The sequence below is a fragment of the Rattus norvegicus genome, chromosome 4 (genome assembly GCF_036323735.1).
Source record: "Rattus norvegicus strain BN/NHsdMcwi chromosome 4, GRCr8, whole genome shotgun sequence".
In the NCBI taxonomy this organism is placed as follows: domain Eukaryota; kingdom Metazoa; phylum Chordata; class Mammalia; order Rodentia; family Muridae; genus Rattus; species Rattus norvegicus.
Window position 1 is genome coordinate 179,268,096 of NC_086022.1, and position 17,880 is coordinate 179,285,975.

The following is a 17,880-nucleotide window of genomic DNA, read 5'->3' on the forward strand; positions in this document are numbered from 1 at the left end:
CACAGAGAAAAGCAACTTCCTATCTTGGTTACAGTTAAAATTAAAGTGGAACAGCAGGTAAAGGAATGTCTATTTAAAAGAAAAACTGTTTCAACTCCGAATGGATGAACCAACCACCACTTTCTAGGCCCAGAGGGCCACTGTGCAGAAGGCAGGTAGGATGCGGACAGTCAAGCTATGCGAGAGTGACTAAGACACACAGACTTCCTGACTAAACGGAGAACCTGCTGCATGACACATTGTTTCAGGGGCGGTTTTTTTTTTTCTCTCAGAGCTGGGGACCGAACCCAGGGCCTTGCGCTTGCTAGGCAAGTGCTCTACCACTGAGCTAAATCCCCAACCCCATGCTTCTGTTTTTTAATTCACTCAATAATCTGAAAAGCCTGATACCCCATGGTTTTTGTAGGAAGGCTCTGAAAACCAGTCTTCTCTCCTAATTGATGGGTTTTGGTAGCATTAATAACCAATTTGTGAATTTCCTCATAACCAAGCCTCTCAATCTCAAGGAGTGGCAGTTCCCTTTAGCCATAAATAGAAAATTCTGGAAGGTGCTGGCTAAAGATCTCCAGTCATGAGGGAGGGAGCCCAGCTCTGGGATAGCTGTCCAGGAAGAGAATAGGAACAGTGACACGGCGAGACTCTCTTCAAACAAGTTGATTGTCCTCAGGAAAATCACTGGCCAAGTCATTATGAATCCACTGGGATAATTGGGAAAATAGACGCCATCACAGAACCTAGTGACCAGAGGCTTACTTAGACTACTATGCAAGAGAACCAGAGGAATTCTCCTGTCTGTGTCTCCCATGTGCTCACAGTATAGGCTTGTGCCATGTTCAGCGTTTACAGGGTCACTAGGAATCCAGACCCAGGTCCCCGTTCTTGCTTGGCAGGCACTTTACCAAAGGGGCCATCATCCCATCTCTCAGCGTTATTTTCAAACCCTCTTGTTTACCACCCAGCATCCATGGAGCCCCCTCCTCTCCCCCGAAAAACCCTTTCACTGAAATGCAGTCCTGCAACCTTGTCTACACACAAGGTGAAATTGATCCTACTCTGTGCATCAACAGAGATCTCCATCTCCATGGCTTCTGGGAAAGAGGATGTCTATACCTTGGTGGATGATGTTACTGCAGAAACACTACAGCCACCATCTTGCTACCAAAGGATGCCAGCAACTGTCTGTATGCGTTATGTATGGTGGCTCAGAGATGGAGAGGAATGGGATCCAGGTGTAACAGTTTGGTCTGGAACTTAGTTCTGCACCTGACTTTTCACTTTTATTAATAAGTAGCATGTATGTGAGTGGACCGCACTTTAACCGTCTCCCAAATGTTTGGGCATCTGACTCCTGTTTAATGTTGCCTGTCTAGCTCTTACCCGCCTTATTGACCCAGCCCTAACCCATCCACGTTGCCAAAACCACACACTATACACTGCATCTGAAATCACTATTGGGTCCTTTTCCCTACCAAAGTAAAGGAAAAGGAGACAGAAAAGGAGAGGCACAAAAGTTGGGGATGAGGGGAGAAAAACGTTACTTAAAAGAAGTATTCCAACATACAGCCATTTCCAATGTTCCATGAGGAATGACACAGACTGATAATTTACTTGGACACATACGATAAATATGTTCTAGCTAAGCCAATATCAGTAGTGTAGATTAGCAGGGTTAATATGCATGCATTCCGATTGCAATTCTGACTGGACTCGGATGACATAATTATGATATGCCGAAAAGTAACGGCCGGGGTTTAAAGCTCTTGCCCCCTTTCCTTTGAACGGGATCTATAAATGCCAAGAGGAGTTATTTTAGATTAAGTGAATAGATTAATAAACATCCTTGGGATGTCTATCGTTAAGGCTGATTTATTTGCGACGGCAGCCGTAACTCAAAGAAATGCCACAATATTCCAAAAATACTGCGTGTTGCTGTCTCCACCATGCCAGGCAATGACACCGCGTGAGAGTGACGCTACCCACAGCCTTCCGCAGCACTAATTATTCACAACAGTCAACAGATACTAAACCACTTGAGTTTAGGTGGGCATCAGCACGGGAACCACTCATATTTATAACACTGACAAATGGCCTTTCATTTGCAAATTTATAGTGTAGCCATAATTTCTTGAGGGAGCCGAGAGTCTCATTCAAAAAAATTGCCACAACATTTATCTGTGCAAGGATGATGGATATGGCCTTTGGAATTAAACGCTTTTAAAAATTAAAATCATAACGCCAAGGAAAAAGATGTGTTTCCTCCCTGCATCGCTCACACATTTAAGTAATAGCCACTCTCAGTCCTAGCAAGGCTTGACCCAGACAGTGTGTTAATACTTATTAACTATATCCACACATGCTGTTGTGAAAGCTGTACTGTGAACTACTGCACATCCCCAATGTAAATTACGCATTTAAGCTTCTGACGCTGGTCTCCCGTTTTAGGTTATGTAGTCGTACTCTAGGGGAGCACAGAGTGTTTCTTAAGCACTTTTACTGCGTTTAGTTCTTAAACCTATTGGACACCATGAGGCTGATCGTAAGCATAAACCACAGCAAACTGTTATAGTTTTACCACGATGCCAAACTAGACCCTGTACTTTCATTGAAAAATATCAAAACATAAAGGGAAGACGTTTCCAGGGATAACCAATAAGGAGAAGGATTCTTGATGTGTGAAGAATAAAGGACAGTGCTAGATGACATCTCTTCCCTGCCTTCCTTTATTCACAGGTAGAAGGACTCTTGGAGCACAATGATGTGTGTGTGTGTGTGTGTGTGTGTGTGTGTGTAGGGATTTTTTTTACAAGTTAATAAAATTTGATCCTGAGTTTGATCATTTAACAAAATTATGTAAATGAAAAATCAATCAATTACTCGCCTTTCTTCATTAACTACGTCAGTCCAAAACCCAATGGTGGCAAAGGACTTGAGCAAAACATTTCACACACAAGTAAGAGTCTTCCTGCTTAACCCCAGCACGGTAGCAACAGTCATGCTGGCAGCTTGCTACACACCCTTACCGGCTTGCTAACTCCTTGTGGGCAGGAACATCCTCATCATCATCTTTGGGTCAACAGCATCCAGTACAGCACCTGGAACATACACACAGCCCATGAATGTGCTTGAATGCGCTCTGTGCTGACAGGATTCTACCGGGAGGCACTGATCAATGACAGAACCGTTCTTCCCCATAAAGTGCCTTATTAAAACAGCCCACCTCCTCACAACTGGATGATACTTTACTGTGAACATTTAATTCTAAACTGTAATGGTCTCCAAGTCTTCATTATAATTTTATGACAGCCTTTTGTGTTTAATCTTGTTTTCATTCTTTAAGTATTTGGATCATATTGCCCTCAACACACACATATCCACTCCTGCCACAATCTCCTCAGTGTCCCACACCAAACTTCAACTCCTATTTTATTGTCTATTGAGTCTAAAATTAGTACTATGTAAATATTCATGGATGTGAAGCCATCTACTAGACCACAGTGTTGACAGCTGTTCTTGGTTGTCAACTAGGTCAACTAACTAACTTCTGGCACCAACTAAAACCCAAATTGCTAAGAACAGCTCTGAGAGGTTTTCTTGGTTGGATCATTTTATGTAAGGAAACTCATGCTACAGCTAGATCATTTGGGGTGGGAACATCTGCTCATAACCTGGACCACACCTTTAGGGGGCAGCCTATATGAAGAACATGAGAAAGGAAGATCTTGCTCTTTGCCTGCTTGCCCTCGCTCTTTTGAGCAAGTTCACTCCTCACTGGCATTGGAGCCTATTGCTTCTGGAGTCTGGCCTATACTGAAAACAAGCTAAGACAGCCAGCCTCATGGACTGCACACCTATTGGGTTATTCGACTTTCCATAAGAAGAAAACTACTGTTGGAATCACTAGATCAGAGCTGTAATCGAGAGAACCCTGATTAATGCAATGGTTGACATAGCAGGAGACATACTCTTGAGGAAAATTGACTCTCTCTTCCTCGATGCTTATCGACTGTCAATAACTCCTAAGTTAGAGGTAGGGCCTCATGGACCCCTCCTTCAACCAGGAAGAACACTGACTGGATCCTTTGCAGATCTTGTAGAGGCACCTAAAGCTACTGTGAGTTCATGGATGCATAGATGACACTGCTTCACAGCGGTCTCCATGACCTCTGGCTCCTAGACACTTACCACACTATCTTCCTTAAAGGCATTCACTGCACCTTGAATGTAACCACTGTATCAGACCACCTCCACAGACATTTCCTCTCTGCACTTGGACAAGTTGTAGATTTCTCTTTTCACCATCAACCACTGCAAAAGAATGTTCTCAGTGTGTGCTGGGAGCTGGGCTAATCTGACCCAAGGCAATCATCTTTTGATTTTTGAGGACACAGTGCAGGTAAGCATTTGTAGTCATGCCCTTTAGAGCTGGGCTCATTTTAGGTAAATTACATTGTCTTGACAAATGCAGTTACCTTCAAACTGTGATGCCAAAGGAAGATGAGGTGATCTTAACAAGCACAGCAATGTCTAAGGCAGTGTTTTGTTGTTTTTTGAGGAATCTCCCTCAAACAAATGGCTTTCTCCTTCATTATTAGAAAGTGATGCCCTGCAACCATGAACATTCTGGGTGTATTTTGGTACAGGCTTTGTCCTACCCTCAATCCTACCACAAATTGTCCTACCACCAATGTGATTTGTGGTGGGGACATTGGTCCATGTAAGTTCTGCAGCCATTAATGTCTAAAAAGTAAAGCCATTGTCTCAACCCCACCATCCAGGAAGAACTGGAGACTACAGGGCAAGCCTATGGACAAAACTCTGGACACCTAAGACTGGTGTGAACTTCTCTTTGTTGATAATGCTCTGTGTAGATTATCACATGTTGCTGTCAATAGCACATCTCCCGTAAAAGAAGCCCTGTGCTTACTGCTTACCCAGACTCTGCCTATATTTTCTCTTATCTGCTTCTATTCTGAATCTTTCCTCTGTAGTCAGCTGTGAGTCTATAAGGTTTGTCCTGCAAATCTGAGCAATTCGTTAAACCCAAGAATAATTGTATAAACCCTCACACTCAGAAAAGGTACCAGAAGTGGGATTCATCTGACTTTCTCTCTCTTTAACGCTGCTTTTACAATGACTACCTGGGCAGCTGGTCATACTAGCCCATGCCCCTGCTGTAGATCCACAGGGTCTAAAATAGCTTTGAAAGGTAACTTCTTTTACTACTCTAGTAAGCATAAAGATCTCAACATTTAAATCCTTGGGCTGGATGATGTTTGCATAGAGATTACAAGCTATTGTTTATCTTGCCCTATGCAAACAGCAACCATCCCAACCACCCCCAATTCTTCAGTAATAAATTCAGAACGAAAGCATTTTCACATTTGCTGCTGTTTGGTAATATGAATGGGTTAGTGATATTTCACAAGATACGTTAGACTGACCAAAACCAGATATTAAAAAGTAACTTCATTAAAAATCAAATGGTTTTATAATAAAATATTGATTAAATCGTTTGCTTTTCCTAAGTACTTGGGTTATTTCACCTAACTTGTTGCTTATATATTTGAGATTTTTCTTATTAAATTGCTAATAACATTTTGGCAGATAGATAGACAAGTTGGCCCTCAGGGTTTCCGCATCTCATAAGTATAGTCTGCATGCTGGTGTTTTAGATGAGAATGTGTGTGGGATTTGTTTGTGTGAGTGGCTGATTGGGTGACACAGTTGCCTCTCATGCAGGTTGTATGAGTAAGCTTAGGCTGGTCTTGTGTCTTAAATCTTAGCTTAGAGATCAAAGGTCGAGAGACGGATCAGGAGAAGGATTGGATCCAACACTGTTGTGTTCATGATGGAAGGCACAGAATGGTGGGCACAGAAGGTGGATTCTAGGGGCAACATGTGAAGAAATCGCAAGAAATTGGGCCTCCAGCCTATATCCAGAAAGAACTCAATTTTGCAGCAGGAAGAGTTGGAAATGTAACATTTAGAACATCTACAAATAAACACCCGGCCTAACCATCCTGAACTGCAAGCCTTGTGAGATTCCGAATAGCAAGGACTAGAACCCGCAGGGCCCTGGGATACACGACAGTGATCTAGGGTGTAGGTGTCATTTTAGCCGCTGAGTTCGTGACCACTTTTTACAGAAAAAAAAAAAAAACAGAGGAAAATGCAAGTCTTAAATCCAGTTTTTCAAGTCAAAAGCAGGAAGCTCCTGGAGACCATACTGAACTAGTCACATAGATTCCTCACAGTACTGCTGACTCATGGACTCAATTGAAAAACATAACCAAGTACCAGTTCATTCTTACTCCTTGTACAATCAGACAATTGCCAAGTTCAACTCTTCTCCTAGATTGTATCGAAACATCAAATCTATGTGTAGTCAGTTGCTTCAGGCTGGTCTTATACCGTTTTAAAGGGATGTAATTAGGTTATCCCTCTCGAGGTAAATGTCCATGACACGTTTCATACAGAACGAAGAGTTCCTAAAGTATTTGGAGTGAGGTTGGGAATCCCTCTGGAGGGCTCCGTGGTGATTTCAGCAGGAAATGTACCGTGACGGCCCGTCACTACCGCACCCTTTTCATAAAACATGGAGTATTCCTATTCAGACAATATCAACACAGTTCCAGCTCAGAGCCATTTGCTCGCTGAGGGACTAACTATTGAAGTGTAGACAATACACCAAGTTCTGTCTATTCCAAGTGACAAGGAGATGGTAACGTGCACAAGGTTCTACTTGTTGCTCTGTAGTACTTTTTAAAAATTCGTTTCCCAATAACTTAAAGAGGAAAAGTTATGCCAGGTGGGTGTGGTGCACACCTTTAAACCCTGCACCCTGGGGGAGGCAGAGGCAGGCAGATCTCTGAGTTTGAGGCCAGCCTGGTCTACTAAGTGAGTTCCAGAGTGGCCAGGTCTACACAGAGAAACCCCATCTCAAAAACCATAAACGAACAAATAAAGCATGTATTGCATATATATTGAATATATGATATATATTCAGCTGGAATCGCAATCAAACTCTTACTTGGAAAACCTTCTTGGCCATAGATAGATGTTCCTCATACTGACTCCCACTAGATACTGTACCTTGAAGATATAGAATTTATCAAGTTGCATTTAACTGCACCACACTTTCCTAAACAAGCTATAGGGAAACGGTGCACCCGCTGATTCCTAGGTCTGGTGCAGGCACATTATCCCAGCACTCTGGAAATGGAGTCAGGAAGATCAGAGTTTAGGCCATCCTTGACTGCGGAGTGAGTTCAAGGCAGTGCAGGATTTGCTCTCATGAGTGGTTTATTGATCAGCAGACTTGACTCTCACGCGGGTTATGTGGGGAGGCTGAGGCTGATCACATCTCCTCGTGACAAGCGGGGCTACCCAGGGTTCCTCCTGAAAGTTCAAGTACACAGACTGTCCGCAGATCAGCAGCATGTGACTTACGGTGTTTTGACTTTATGGTGACACGGAAGTATACTTACACAACTATTCTGCTTCTGACTTTGAGTGCGCCCTCCATAAATCACACGGAACGTTCTACGATAATGTAAATTAGGCTTTGTGATGCATGTATGCCCAACCGCAGACTTAACCTAAGTTTCTGATTAAGCAGGATGGGGCTGTGTTTTAATATTGGGTTGGCAAAGGACATCACTTATATGGGCTGCCATAAACCCTTGATGTGGATTAAGAGCCTTGGAAGCCTAGAAGCATCTCTTCACAACACATACATCCTGAAGGGGAGAGCAAGAACAGAGCTGGAGGTAAGGATAAAGAGCCCGAGAAGCAACTTGCAGCGCCGAATACATTTTAGGTCCACTGTTCCTCTCCCTGAACACATCTCGATGAGGAGATTCTGAGACATTTTCTAAAGACATGGGTGCTCTAGACCGCTTTCCTCTTGATTTCTTTTTACAAATTTTCATATGTGGCTTTGCATAACGTTAAGCATATTTAATAATTGAGCAATAGAGAGGCACTAACATTGAATAGTGATGTTTCAAGTAGCGGTAGACGCAGGATGGGAGTTAAATACAAGGCCGTGACCTAGTCAGTGGCCTTTCTCAGAGTCTAACAGGTACAGGGCTGGCGGCTAAGGGTGGCATCTCCTTAAAGCCAAATCTGAGTACTCTACTCTTTCCATTTGAGCCAGGACAGACAGGGAGAAAGAGAAACTAACAAACAAATGGAAGCTTTGACAAAGAGCAGATTCGATTTTTACTACTATTATGATTTTTGAGGTGGAGTCCCATAGCACAGGCTAGCCCTGATCTCATTTTGTAACCAAGGATGACCTTGAACTCCTGATTCTCCTTCCTCTTCCTCCAGAGTACCAATACCATTGTCACGCACAAGTTTTATGTGGTGCTAGGGATGGAACCCAGGGTATCGCACAAGCCATACAAGCAATCTACCTGCTGAGACACTGAGACACGCCCATCCCAGCAGTGAGCGTTTCTGTGTTCACACAGCTCTCCAACCTGACCAGAAGGGTGGTAATGCTGGAATGGCAAGAGATCATAAACACAGGTTCATTCTTCTTCGTTGTCTCAAAGTTATAATATTTTACCAAAAAAATTTCTGTTTAAATAATTTCAACTTGATGTTAAGCAATATTTCTCGTCCTGCATTCTCGAGAGGACTGTATTCCTGTGACTCACATGCTATTGCGAGGGACACATGATTCCACTCATCCCTCAAGATGAGCCAAGAACAACAGTCCTCTTACAATCAACAAGAAAGGTGGCCACGTACAGGTCCCACCACCTATAAGTGCATTCCTTAGTGTCTTCCTGTGAACCCTCCAAAAATGATAAATGACCTAAAATCTGAGGCACAAAGGTAACATGTCTAAATTAAACCCATAAGTCATGGACTCTGCTTCCTTTGGTGAATTCCAAGAATTTTCCATTTTCTGTCTAGTATGGAGGGACACACTCACACACACACACACACACACACACACACACACACACACACAAAAAGGTGGGAGACAGACGCACAGGAAGGGAGCCGTGTTACCCGTACTATCTTGGAAAGTGTCTGTCATGTATGGAATTTGTGTGTCTGCTCTACCAGCTGACAAGGAGAAGTCACTGACCTTTCTTGAAGTGACAGACAAAGACTTCAACAGTTTCTAGATATAGAAAGGAGAATCAGGAGCAGTGATAGCAAGGGACGGAACTCCGCATGAGGCAGAGATGAGTAGAAATTCTCACAACAAAAGGCTTCCGTGTCTCACCATCGTTACCCAGTTAGATACTATGAGCGCTACACACAGTATCTGATCTTGTCCTCACAACCACCACATGATGGGAGCGCTTTTATTTGACCCATCTTATAGACGAGAGGAAAAATGTGCAAGGTCACTCAGCTCACACCCCCCACACCTCCCACCCCCTCCCATCAACTACACCCATGGGTTAAAATAAAGCACCGTGTGAAAGAATGTGTAACACAAGAAAGTATGGAACTACGTGTATTTACACGGTCATGTCTGAAGCAAAACTCAATTAAAACATACAAAAAGTACACTGACTTAAAAGGGGTATATTTGTGATGTCACCGGACTTGGATGCCAGCAAAGGGCACCGTAAAAGGAATAGTTCTTTTCCCTCTGTGTGTGCTTGTGTGTGCGTGTGAGAGTGTGTGAGTATGTGTGCTTGTGTGTGAGTGTGAGTGTGTGTGTGAGTGTGTATGTGAGTGTGTGAGTGAGTGTGTATGTGAGTGTGTGTGTGCTTGTGTGTGTGTGTGAGTGTGTGTGTGCTTGTGTGTGTGAGTGTGAGTGTGTGTGTGAGTGTGTGTGTGTGAGTTTGTGTGTGTGTGTGTGTGTGTGTGCATGTGTAGCCACTAGAGAATGACTTCAGTATTTTCTCTAAGCATTCCCTACCTTATGTTTGAGACTTGATGTTCTCTTCTCTGAACTTGGATCTGTCCAATTGGCCAGCAAACTCCAAGGATCCTCCTGTCTCTGCACAGAGCCCACGACAAATGCAGATTCGTTTAACTACAACTGTTTTTTGTTTTGTTTTGTTTTGTTTTGTTTTAATGAGGATCTAATTCAGGTCTCTTGTACCGACAAGTATTTTGCTGGCTGAGCCATCTCCCAGGCCCATTTTATTTCAGACAAGTCTCCTGAGGCAGCGGTGGGCCTGGGCTGCATTCTGAAGCCCCTGTCTTTGAGCTGCCATTACTTCCACTCTTTCTAGAATACTCTCAGAAAGAGGTAGCCAATGGATCCCACTCGCACCAAAGTGTGATCCTCTGCCTCAGGCGGAGTCTTCGTCTGTGAGACGTAATTACACTTACTGCATCCAGCTGCCTGGGAGGAGAGGGACGGCCACACATCACGACTTCACATTTGGAAATGAGGTGCTCAGGACACAGACCAGCCACTCTGCTGCAAAGAGGAACTCCTACGGCCAGTTCACAGCATCTGCAATACGCCAGCCTCGTGGTCTAAAAGCTCTCTCTGTTCCTTATTCTCCTATGCACACCCTCCAGACACGGAGCTAATCTTTGCCAACAGGGGAGTGCAGGAAGTGTTCAAAGTCATTTTACTAGGAAACTTGGAAGGAGAGGTCATGGCTTCCAACTCTAGCTTCATCGTGGTGCTTGGACCCTGCAAGCCAGATTGTGTCCCGAGACTCAGTTTCCCTTTTCAAACTTCACGATCAAGCCATCCCTCTCGAGTGTCCTTAAAGAATGGAGATTTTATATATTAACTTCCAAAACCCTTACCAAGTAAATTACCGAAACCCTTCCCTTTTTCTGGTTTGCTTCAGAGTCCCTGCCATCCCTGATTTGGTTGGAACCATAGTAAAACATATGTACTTTGCGATTCGATCGGTCTTTTATCTTAAAAGGGTTTCCGTGGGTGGGAGACACCGAGAACATGTCCCTGCGTGCGCCCCGTCCTTGGCACAGCCCACCGCTCACTCAAGAGATCTGAACTCATCAAGGAGGAGCCAGCCTCGTACAGTTTTTAAAATGACTTCACTCCCATATTTACATATTTTTAATAGGGCTATGATGAATCTCCTTCCGCTTGACTCCTATTTTGAGCTGTGATATTTTAATCTCCATTCTTGCTGCAACTTAGCAGATGAATGTGTGCTGTGACAGAGCTCAGAGGAAATCGTATAAATAAAGCGAAGTGGAGCTATGACATCCCACATTTTATAGCTTTTTTATTGTAGCCTAAGCATAAACAGAGCACAGCTGTGTTATACTTACTGCTGTGAGCGCTCCCTCATCCTCACCCCCTACCGGTTTTAAAAAGACAGCGCTCTTATTCAGGAAGCTTCTACTCTGAGGAGCTGGTCCCCATCAGGCCACCCTTCCCCTCAAAGCTTTCCTCTTGGCTCATCTCTCCTGTCACATCGCCATCTGACAGACAATTAGCATGCCTGCTACAGCTCAGGCTGCACACAAGCCCCTTGCTGTCACCTACTGCAGGATGACTCCACCATCCAAACTGGCACACAAGTACCCACAGACCTCACAAGTGCTCCTCAGGGGAAACAAGGAGAAAGGAAATGAACCTGGGAGTCTTCACTATGGCGCACCCTCTCTAGGAGGGACCCTTTCAAAATGACAGATGTCAGGCTTTCAAATGAACTCTCTGGTGAAGGTTGGACATGCCGGGAGAGCATGATGTTGAGTTACATAGAACAGTTCTGCCTGGGTTCACCATGGCTGGCTTTAGAAACTGTTCACTGAGTTCCAAAAACACTGTTGAGTAACAAAAGCAAGCCTCATCTATACTCTAAGAAAAATGGGAGGGCTGGAGAGATGGCTCAGTGGTTAAGAGCACTGACTGCTCTTCCAGAGATCTTGAGTGAGGTAACCCAGTCACAAAAAAACACACATGGTATGCACTCACTGATGAGTGGATATTAGCCCCAATGCTCAGATTACCCAAGATACAATTCATGGATCACATGAAGTTCAAGAAGAAGGAAGACCACAGTGTGAATGCTTCAGTCCTTCTTGGAAGGGGAAACAAAAATACTTACAGGAGGAAATGTGGAGACAAAGTGTGGAGCAGAGACTGAAGGAAAGGCCATCCAGAGACTGCTACACCTGGGGATCTATCCCATATACAGACACCAAACCCAGACACGATTTTGGATGCCAAGAAGTGCATGCTGACAGGAGCCTGATATAGCTGACTCCTGAGAGGCTCTGCCAGAGCCTGACAAATACAGAAGCAGATGCTCACAGCCAACCATTGGACTGAGCATGGGGACCCCAATGGAGGAGTTAGAGAAAGGGTTGAAGGATCTGAAGGGTTTTGCAACTCCACAGGAAGAACAACAATATCAACCAACCAGACCTACCCCCAGCCAGAGTTCCCAGGGACTAAACCACCATCCCAAGAGTACACAGGGATAGGCCCATGGCTCCAGCTGCATATGTTGTGTGCAACCCACAGAGGTTGTTGGACCTCAATGGGAGGAGACTTGTGAAGACTTGGTCTTGTGAAGGTGAAGGCTTGATGCCTCGTGTAGGGGAATGTCAGGGCAGGGAGGTAGGAGGGAGCTGGTGGGTGGGGGAGCACCCTCATAGAAACAGGGGAGGGTGAATGGGATGGGAGGTTTATGGAGGGGAAACTGGAAAAGGGGATAATATTTGAAATGTAAATACATAAAATACCCAACAAAAAATAAACATAAAAATTAAAAAAACGGGGGAAAAAAAGAAACGGGCTGAGGTCATGTGGTTAATGACTCCAGGCTGTCACCTGATGTAAGCTGAGCTTATCTCCGACCTTGCCTGAGACAGACAGAGAAAGCAATGTGGATGGGACCCCAGTATCCAGGGCCATCAACTATGGATCAGGTCCTCCTCCCTGGTGATCACAGTGATGAGAGGAGTCCACCCTGCCAAGCCTGACTCCTAGTCCTAGCTGCTCCTCCCTGAGGCCCATCAACCCCCATGAGCCCCCTCAACTCTCCTTCATTTTCTCTATTCGTGTGTGACTATGTCTGTGTGTGCACGGATACCACATGCACATGAACGTGTTGTATGCACCTCTGTGTGCAGATAAGGGAGCCGGTGCAGGTATGTGTGGAAGTCAGAGGCCAACAGCCAAGTGGTCTTCCATTCTTTCTCCACCTTACTAAAATTAACTAATTAATATTTGTCTGTTTATTTCCTTATTTATTTCTAAGGCAGGATCCCTTACTGAACCTGGACGACCTGGTTAGCAAACTCCGGGAGCCTGCCTGTCTCAACCCCCTCAGTGCTTCGGTTACAGGCACATGAATGCCACCTTCCCAGCTTTTTATGCGGCTGCTGGGATCCGAACTCAGGCGCACGCAGCAAGCGCTTCACCGGCAAAACCATCACCTCAGCCCAGATGTATTTTCAGTCTTTATTATTATATTTCCGAGAGGATTCTGCCTCTCCATTCAGTTGGCATTTATTCTTCCTTTAGCCAAATGCCAGTGCACTGTCTAAGGGAAAGAAGGAAGGAAAGCCCTCTGGGTTTGTAGAGAAGGGATGGACATTCAAAGGACAGGTGCATCCAAGTGAGAGGGTGTGCACAGCACTCTGGAAGAGGGAGGGAGGCCGGGGGTGGATCTGTGCCGTCATTAGCATGCAAGGTGCAAAGCACCAGAACACCAGAACGCAGTGCTAGAACCCCCACCATTGACTGGCTTAACTGTTTCCAAACAGCACGCTCTGCTGGGCTAAGGGCAGTGCCCTTTGCTGGTGCTGTTTGCTGGTTCCCCTTTGCTGGCACCCCAGACTTCTCAGCCACCTCCCTCCCAAGGTTGCTAGTCTGCAATATGTTCCCAAGCTGCCAGCCCAGCCCAGAGGTCTAATCAGCCACTCTCACTTCCATGAGGGGATTAGCAGGATTCCTTTGTTTTGATGGTGGATTATCCAAACTGCATCTTTAAAGAGGTGTGGCCTCATCTGGCCTGCTCCCAGGAGAATGATTGGAATTTTACTCAACTTGAACAACATATAATTCCATAAAAGGGTTACTGTCAAAACATGGTGCTCCACTCTTGATGCGTGTGAAAAAGCACATTTGTAATGTAAATAACCTCAGAGGTTGTGTGATATTTTACAATAACCCATCTGGTAGGAAACAAAGATCACCAACCCAGTTGGTCCCAGTCCTAGTAAATCAGTGCATCTAGACATCAGGGTGTGCGGAACCCCAAGACAAATGCCACCCCAGATCAAGATTCAGGTCACTTTCTTTTTCAGGGGCAAGTATATTTAATTGACCCAGTTCTCCTAACACAGTTTTGAAAGGAAGACAGGAGTCATGAACTGAGGACAGTGTTGGACAGCTCTGCTCAAGACAGAAATGCTAGCAAGCTGACGGCAGCCTGACATACATGGATCCTGCTTTAGCGTTCCGTACTGGTAAGTTTGATAGGTGGCAACTAATCAGAGAGCGGGTCCCTGCAATCTCCACAGAAATGTGGGACACATAAAACTTCCAAGAAAAACACCTACAGAACTGCTAGCCACAGATTAAAGTTTAACCTATACGCTTTCACTAGAGGGATATTGGTGTGTATGTGTGTGTGTGTGTGTGTGTGTGTGTGTCCGTGTGTGCGCATGTGTGCATGTGATCATTGTGCGTGCGTGTGCATGTGTGTGAATGTGTCTGCCTGTGTGTGAGTATGTGTGTGATATGTGTGAATATATGAATGTGTGTGTGAATGTATGAATGTGTGTGTTTATGAGTGTGTGTGTGTGTGTGTGTGTGTGTGTGTGTGAATATGTGTGTGGTAGTGTGGGTGCGTTGTAGATGTTCATGTAAGCATGTACCTGTGCATGTGCATCTGCGTGTGCATGTCAGGTCAGAGGACAACTTTGCCTGCCAATCCTCACCTTCCACTTGCTTGAGACAGGGTCTTTTGTTGACCACTGTGCCAGGCTGACCAGCCTGTTGGTCTCCCAGATTTCCCATCTCTAACTCTCTTCTCACCAAGGCATTGGGGTTCTTCAAGAGGTGCAAACTGAGTCTAGCGTTGGAAATGAAAGCTGGGATCTGAACTCAGGTCCTCATGCTTGTGCAGTAAGTTCTTTGACCAGCAGAATTGTCTCTCTCCAGGTGTGTCCCCGTTACACTAGACTTTCTAGGACACGGGATCTGAGCTTGGTGAGCAGAGCGCAGCCATGTCTGAAAGCACAGCACATCCACTCCTCTGTTCTCTCAATAATTCTTTATTGGTACTTGTGTGGATTAATGATGAAATCACATTAAAAAACTTTAACACTGAAATAACATCTTCCCACCTTGTAGCCAGAGAATAGGATAAAAAACATTAAAAGAAAAATATTAAAAGAAAAATACTAAAAGAAAAATATTAAAAGAAAACTCTATGGTTCCCTCTTCAGACACCCCACCTAATTTGTGTGCATTGTTTGCAAATCTTGTATTTAAAATTACATTGGAGATGCCTTTTAAAATATGTGTCAAGAGTTTTGTAGTTTTATTTTTAAAGACTGGAGGCCTCACACTCAGTGTCCTCCTACCTCGACTTCTCAAGCACTAGGATGACAGGCTTGAACAAACCGCCATGGGCAGTATTAGATATGGCTTGAGTTACCCGTGTAGTATTTGTGGTTCCAAACACACTGGGATAGATAGATTCGGGAGGCTCCTGGCTAGCTAATGGGCCATGTCCCATAGCAGGCAGATACTTCAGGTGGAGCGCAAAGGGATGCTAATCATAAAGCAGTAAGAAGTTGACTTAGCGCCTGCAAGATGGCTTACTGGGTAAAGGCATCTTCAGTGAGCCGAATGGCCTGAGACTGATCCCCAGGACTCACGGGGTAGCATGGCACAGACTCTTGCCTTTGACCTCTCATGCACTCTACAGGAGACACACACACACACACACACACACACACACACACACACACACACCATCATCATCATCATCATCATCATCATCATCCCCACAGACACCCCACAAGAGGAATAAATAAAACGTAATAAAGAATTTGACTTTAACCCCCAGCAAGCTTACCAAGTGGGATTCAAAAGGAAAATAACGAGTGATTAGTTTTGGTGTCTGTAGGAATCTATGTGGAATGATGAACAGAATCATCCCAAATCAGCCCAGGGTTGTTCTTTCATTCAGCAGGATTTATTGACTGAAAATCTCCCAGTGCCAGGGACTATCGTGGACTCTAGAGACAGAGCGGGGAACAAACAGACCAAGTCCCTGGTCTCTTACAACTCATACTGTTCTCAGAGGCAAAGGGGGTTGGGGGTGGGTAATGACTAGGGACATACACTGCACATGCAGGGAGGCTGCGGGGGCGAAGTGGAGGGAGAGGGTTGGGAGCACACTCAGATAAATGTGTTAAATAGGACAGGGTCTTCCTGGGAAGGCGCCATTTTACTCAACACCAGAAGAAAGTATCTCAAAGAGACACATGGTGAGGGGTTATCAGAATGAGAGCAGAGGTCCTCAGTGGCCCAGCCTATGCCTTCCACATTAAAAGATCCACCACGATCACCACAACCACCATGGGCATCAGCATCTCCACAATCATCATTATCCCCAGAGACACCATCAACCCCACAGACACTATCAACTCCACAGACACCATCAACCCCACAGACACCATCAACCCCACAGACACCATCATCCCCACAGACACCATCAACCCCACAGACACCATCATCCCCACAGACACCATCATCCCCACAGACACCATCATCCCCACAGCCATCTCTTATTAAGCCCTATGCATCAGACTTGGAGCACTAGTAATTCATTTAATAATCCTAGCCTGCCAAGCATGGCGGTGCATACCTCTAATCCAGTACTTGGGAGGCCAGGCCAGACAGATCGCTGTAAGTTTGAGGCCAGCGCAGTCTACATACAAGTGCAGGCCAGCTGGGGCTACATAATGAGATTGTGTTTCCAAGTACAGAAATAAAATAACCCTACCATATTACATAATACTATAAGGATTTCCTAGATCAAATCGGATCCCCTTGTGAAACATGAAAACTAACACATACACATATTTCCTTCTCCACTGTGAAGCCACAGAACAGCAGTGAGGCATAAAGCAGCAGACTGAAGACGTGGACCTATGGAGAAGGGAGCAGGCTACACTGGGACTCCTGTTTCAAGAAGACATTATTCTAACCCCCTTTGCCATTGGAGTGGCCCTTCCTGAGTCCGAGAGCCAAGTGCTTGAGCTGTGAATTGTGAAAACCTGAACAGTTTTCAGAATAAGAATCAGATGATGATGATAATAATAATAATAATAATAATAATAATAATAATAACTATTGACCTTCTACAAATAGTCATATTTACTCTGAAAATATTACTTTACAAAACTGAGCAATTTCCATATGAGGTTTTGTTTGTTTGTTTTGTTTTTGTTTTTGTAAGTGTTACGGCTCTGGGAGAAAAATCTTCCCCAAAGGAAGTGTTACAGCTCAGAGGGGAAAAGGTTTCCTGGCAGCTGGGAGCTGAGGAATACCACAGAGTCTCAAGGCACAACAAACCTCACACAAGAGATTCACTGGGAAAGACATGGAGGGCGACTGCATCTGCGGGGGCAATGGCGGGATGCAGGCTTATAGGGGTTTTTGGGAGGAGGGATTCCAGGGTAGAGATTTCCACAATGAGGATTGGTGAGATTTCAAGACAAGCCCAGGGATGGCTGTATTTTGTTCTCAGGGAGATTGGTAGGTTTTGTAAGGCTTTTTACCCGGAAGTGGACTCAGACCTTTTATCGTACATTTTTGTTGGGGGTGGGGGGAGTGAGTGTTCTGGGGAAATGGAAGGACAACCTCAGGTATCATGTCTCACCTCCATCTTTGTTTGAAGCGGTCTCTGCTTGCCACTGCTCTCTGGAATCAAGAAG

The 17,880-nt window shown here is 44.8% G+C and overlaps 1 protein-coding gene across 3 annotated transcripts in view; it reads right to left on the bottom strand.

Moving 5' to 3' along the window:
* Sox5 (SRY-box transcription factor 5) overlaps nt 1-17,880 on the bottom strand; it is a 955,415-nt gene that overhangs the window by 755,824 nt on the left and 181,711 nt on the right. For 2 of the 3 annotated variants that reach the window (XM_017592402.3, XM_039106953.2), the window contains exon 3: nt 3,021-3,092. The gene's annotated coding sequence lies outside the window, so the exon portion shown is untranslated. Of the gene's footprint in view, nt 1-3,020; nt 3,093-9,895; nt 10,151-17,880 lie in introns of those variants that run through there. The other variant, XM_063285440.1, reaches the window with a different exon arrangement.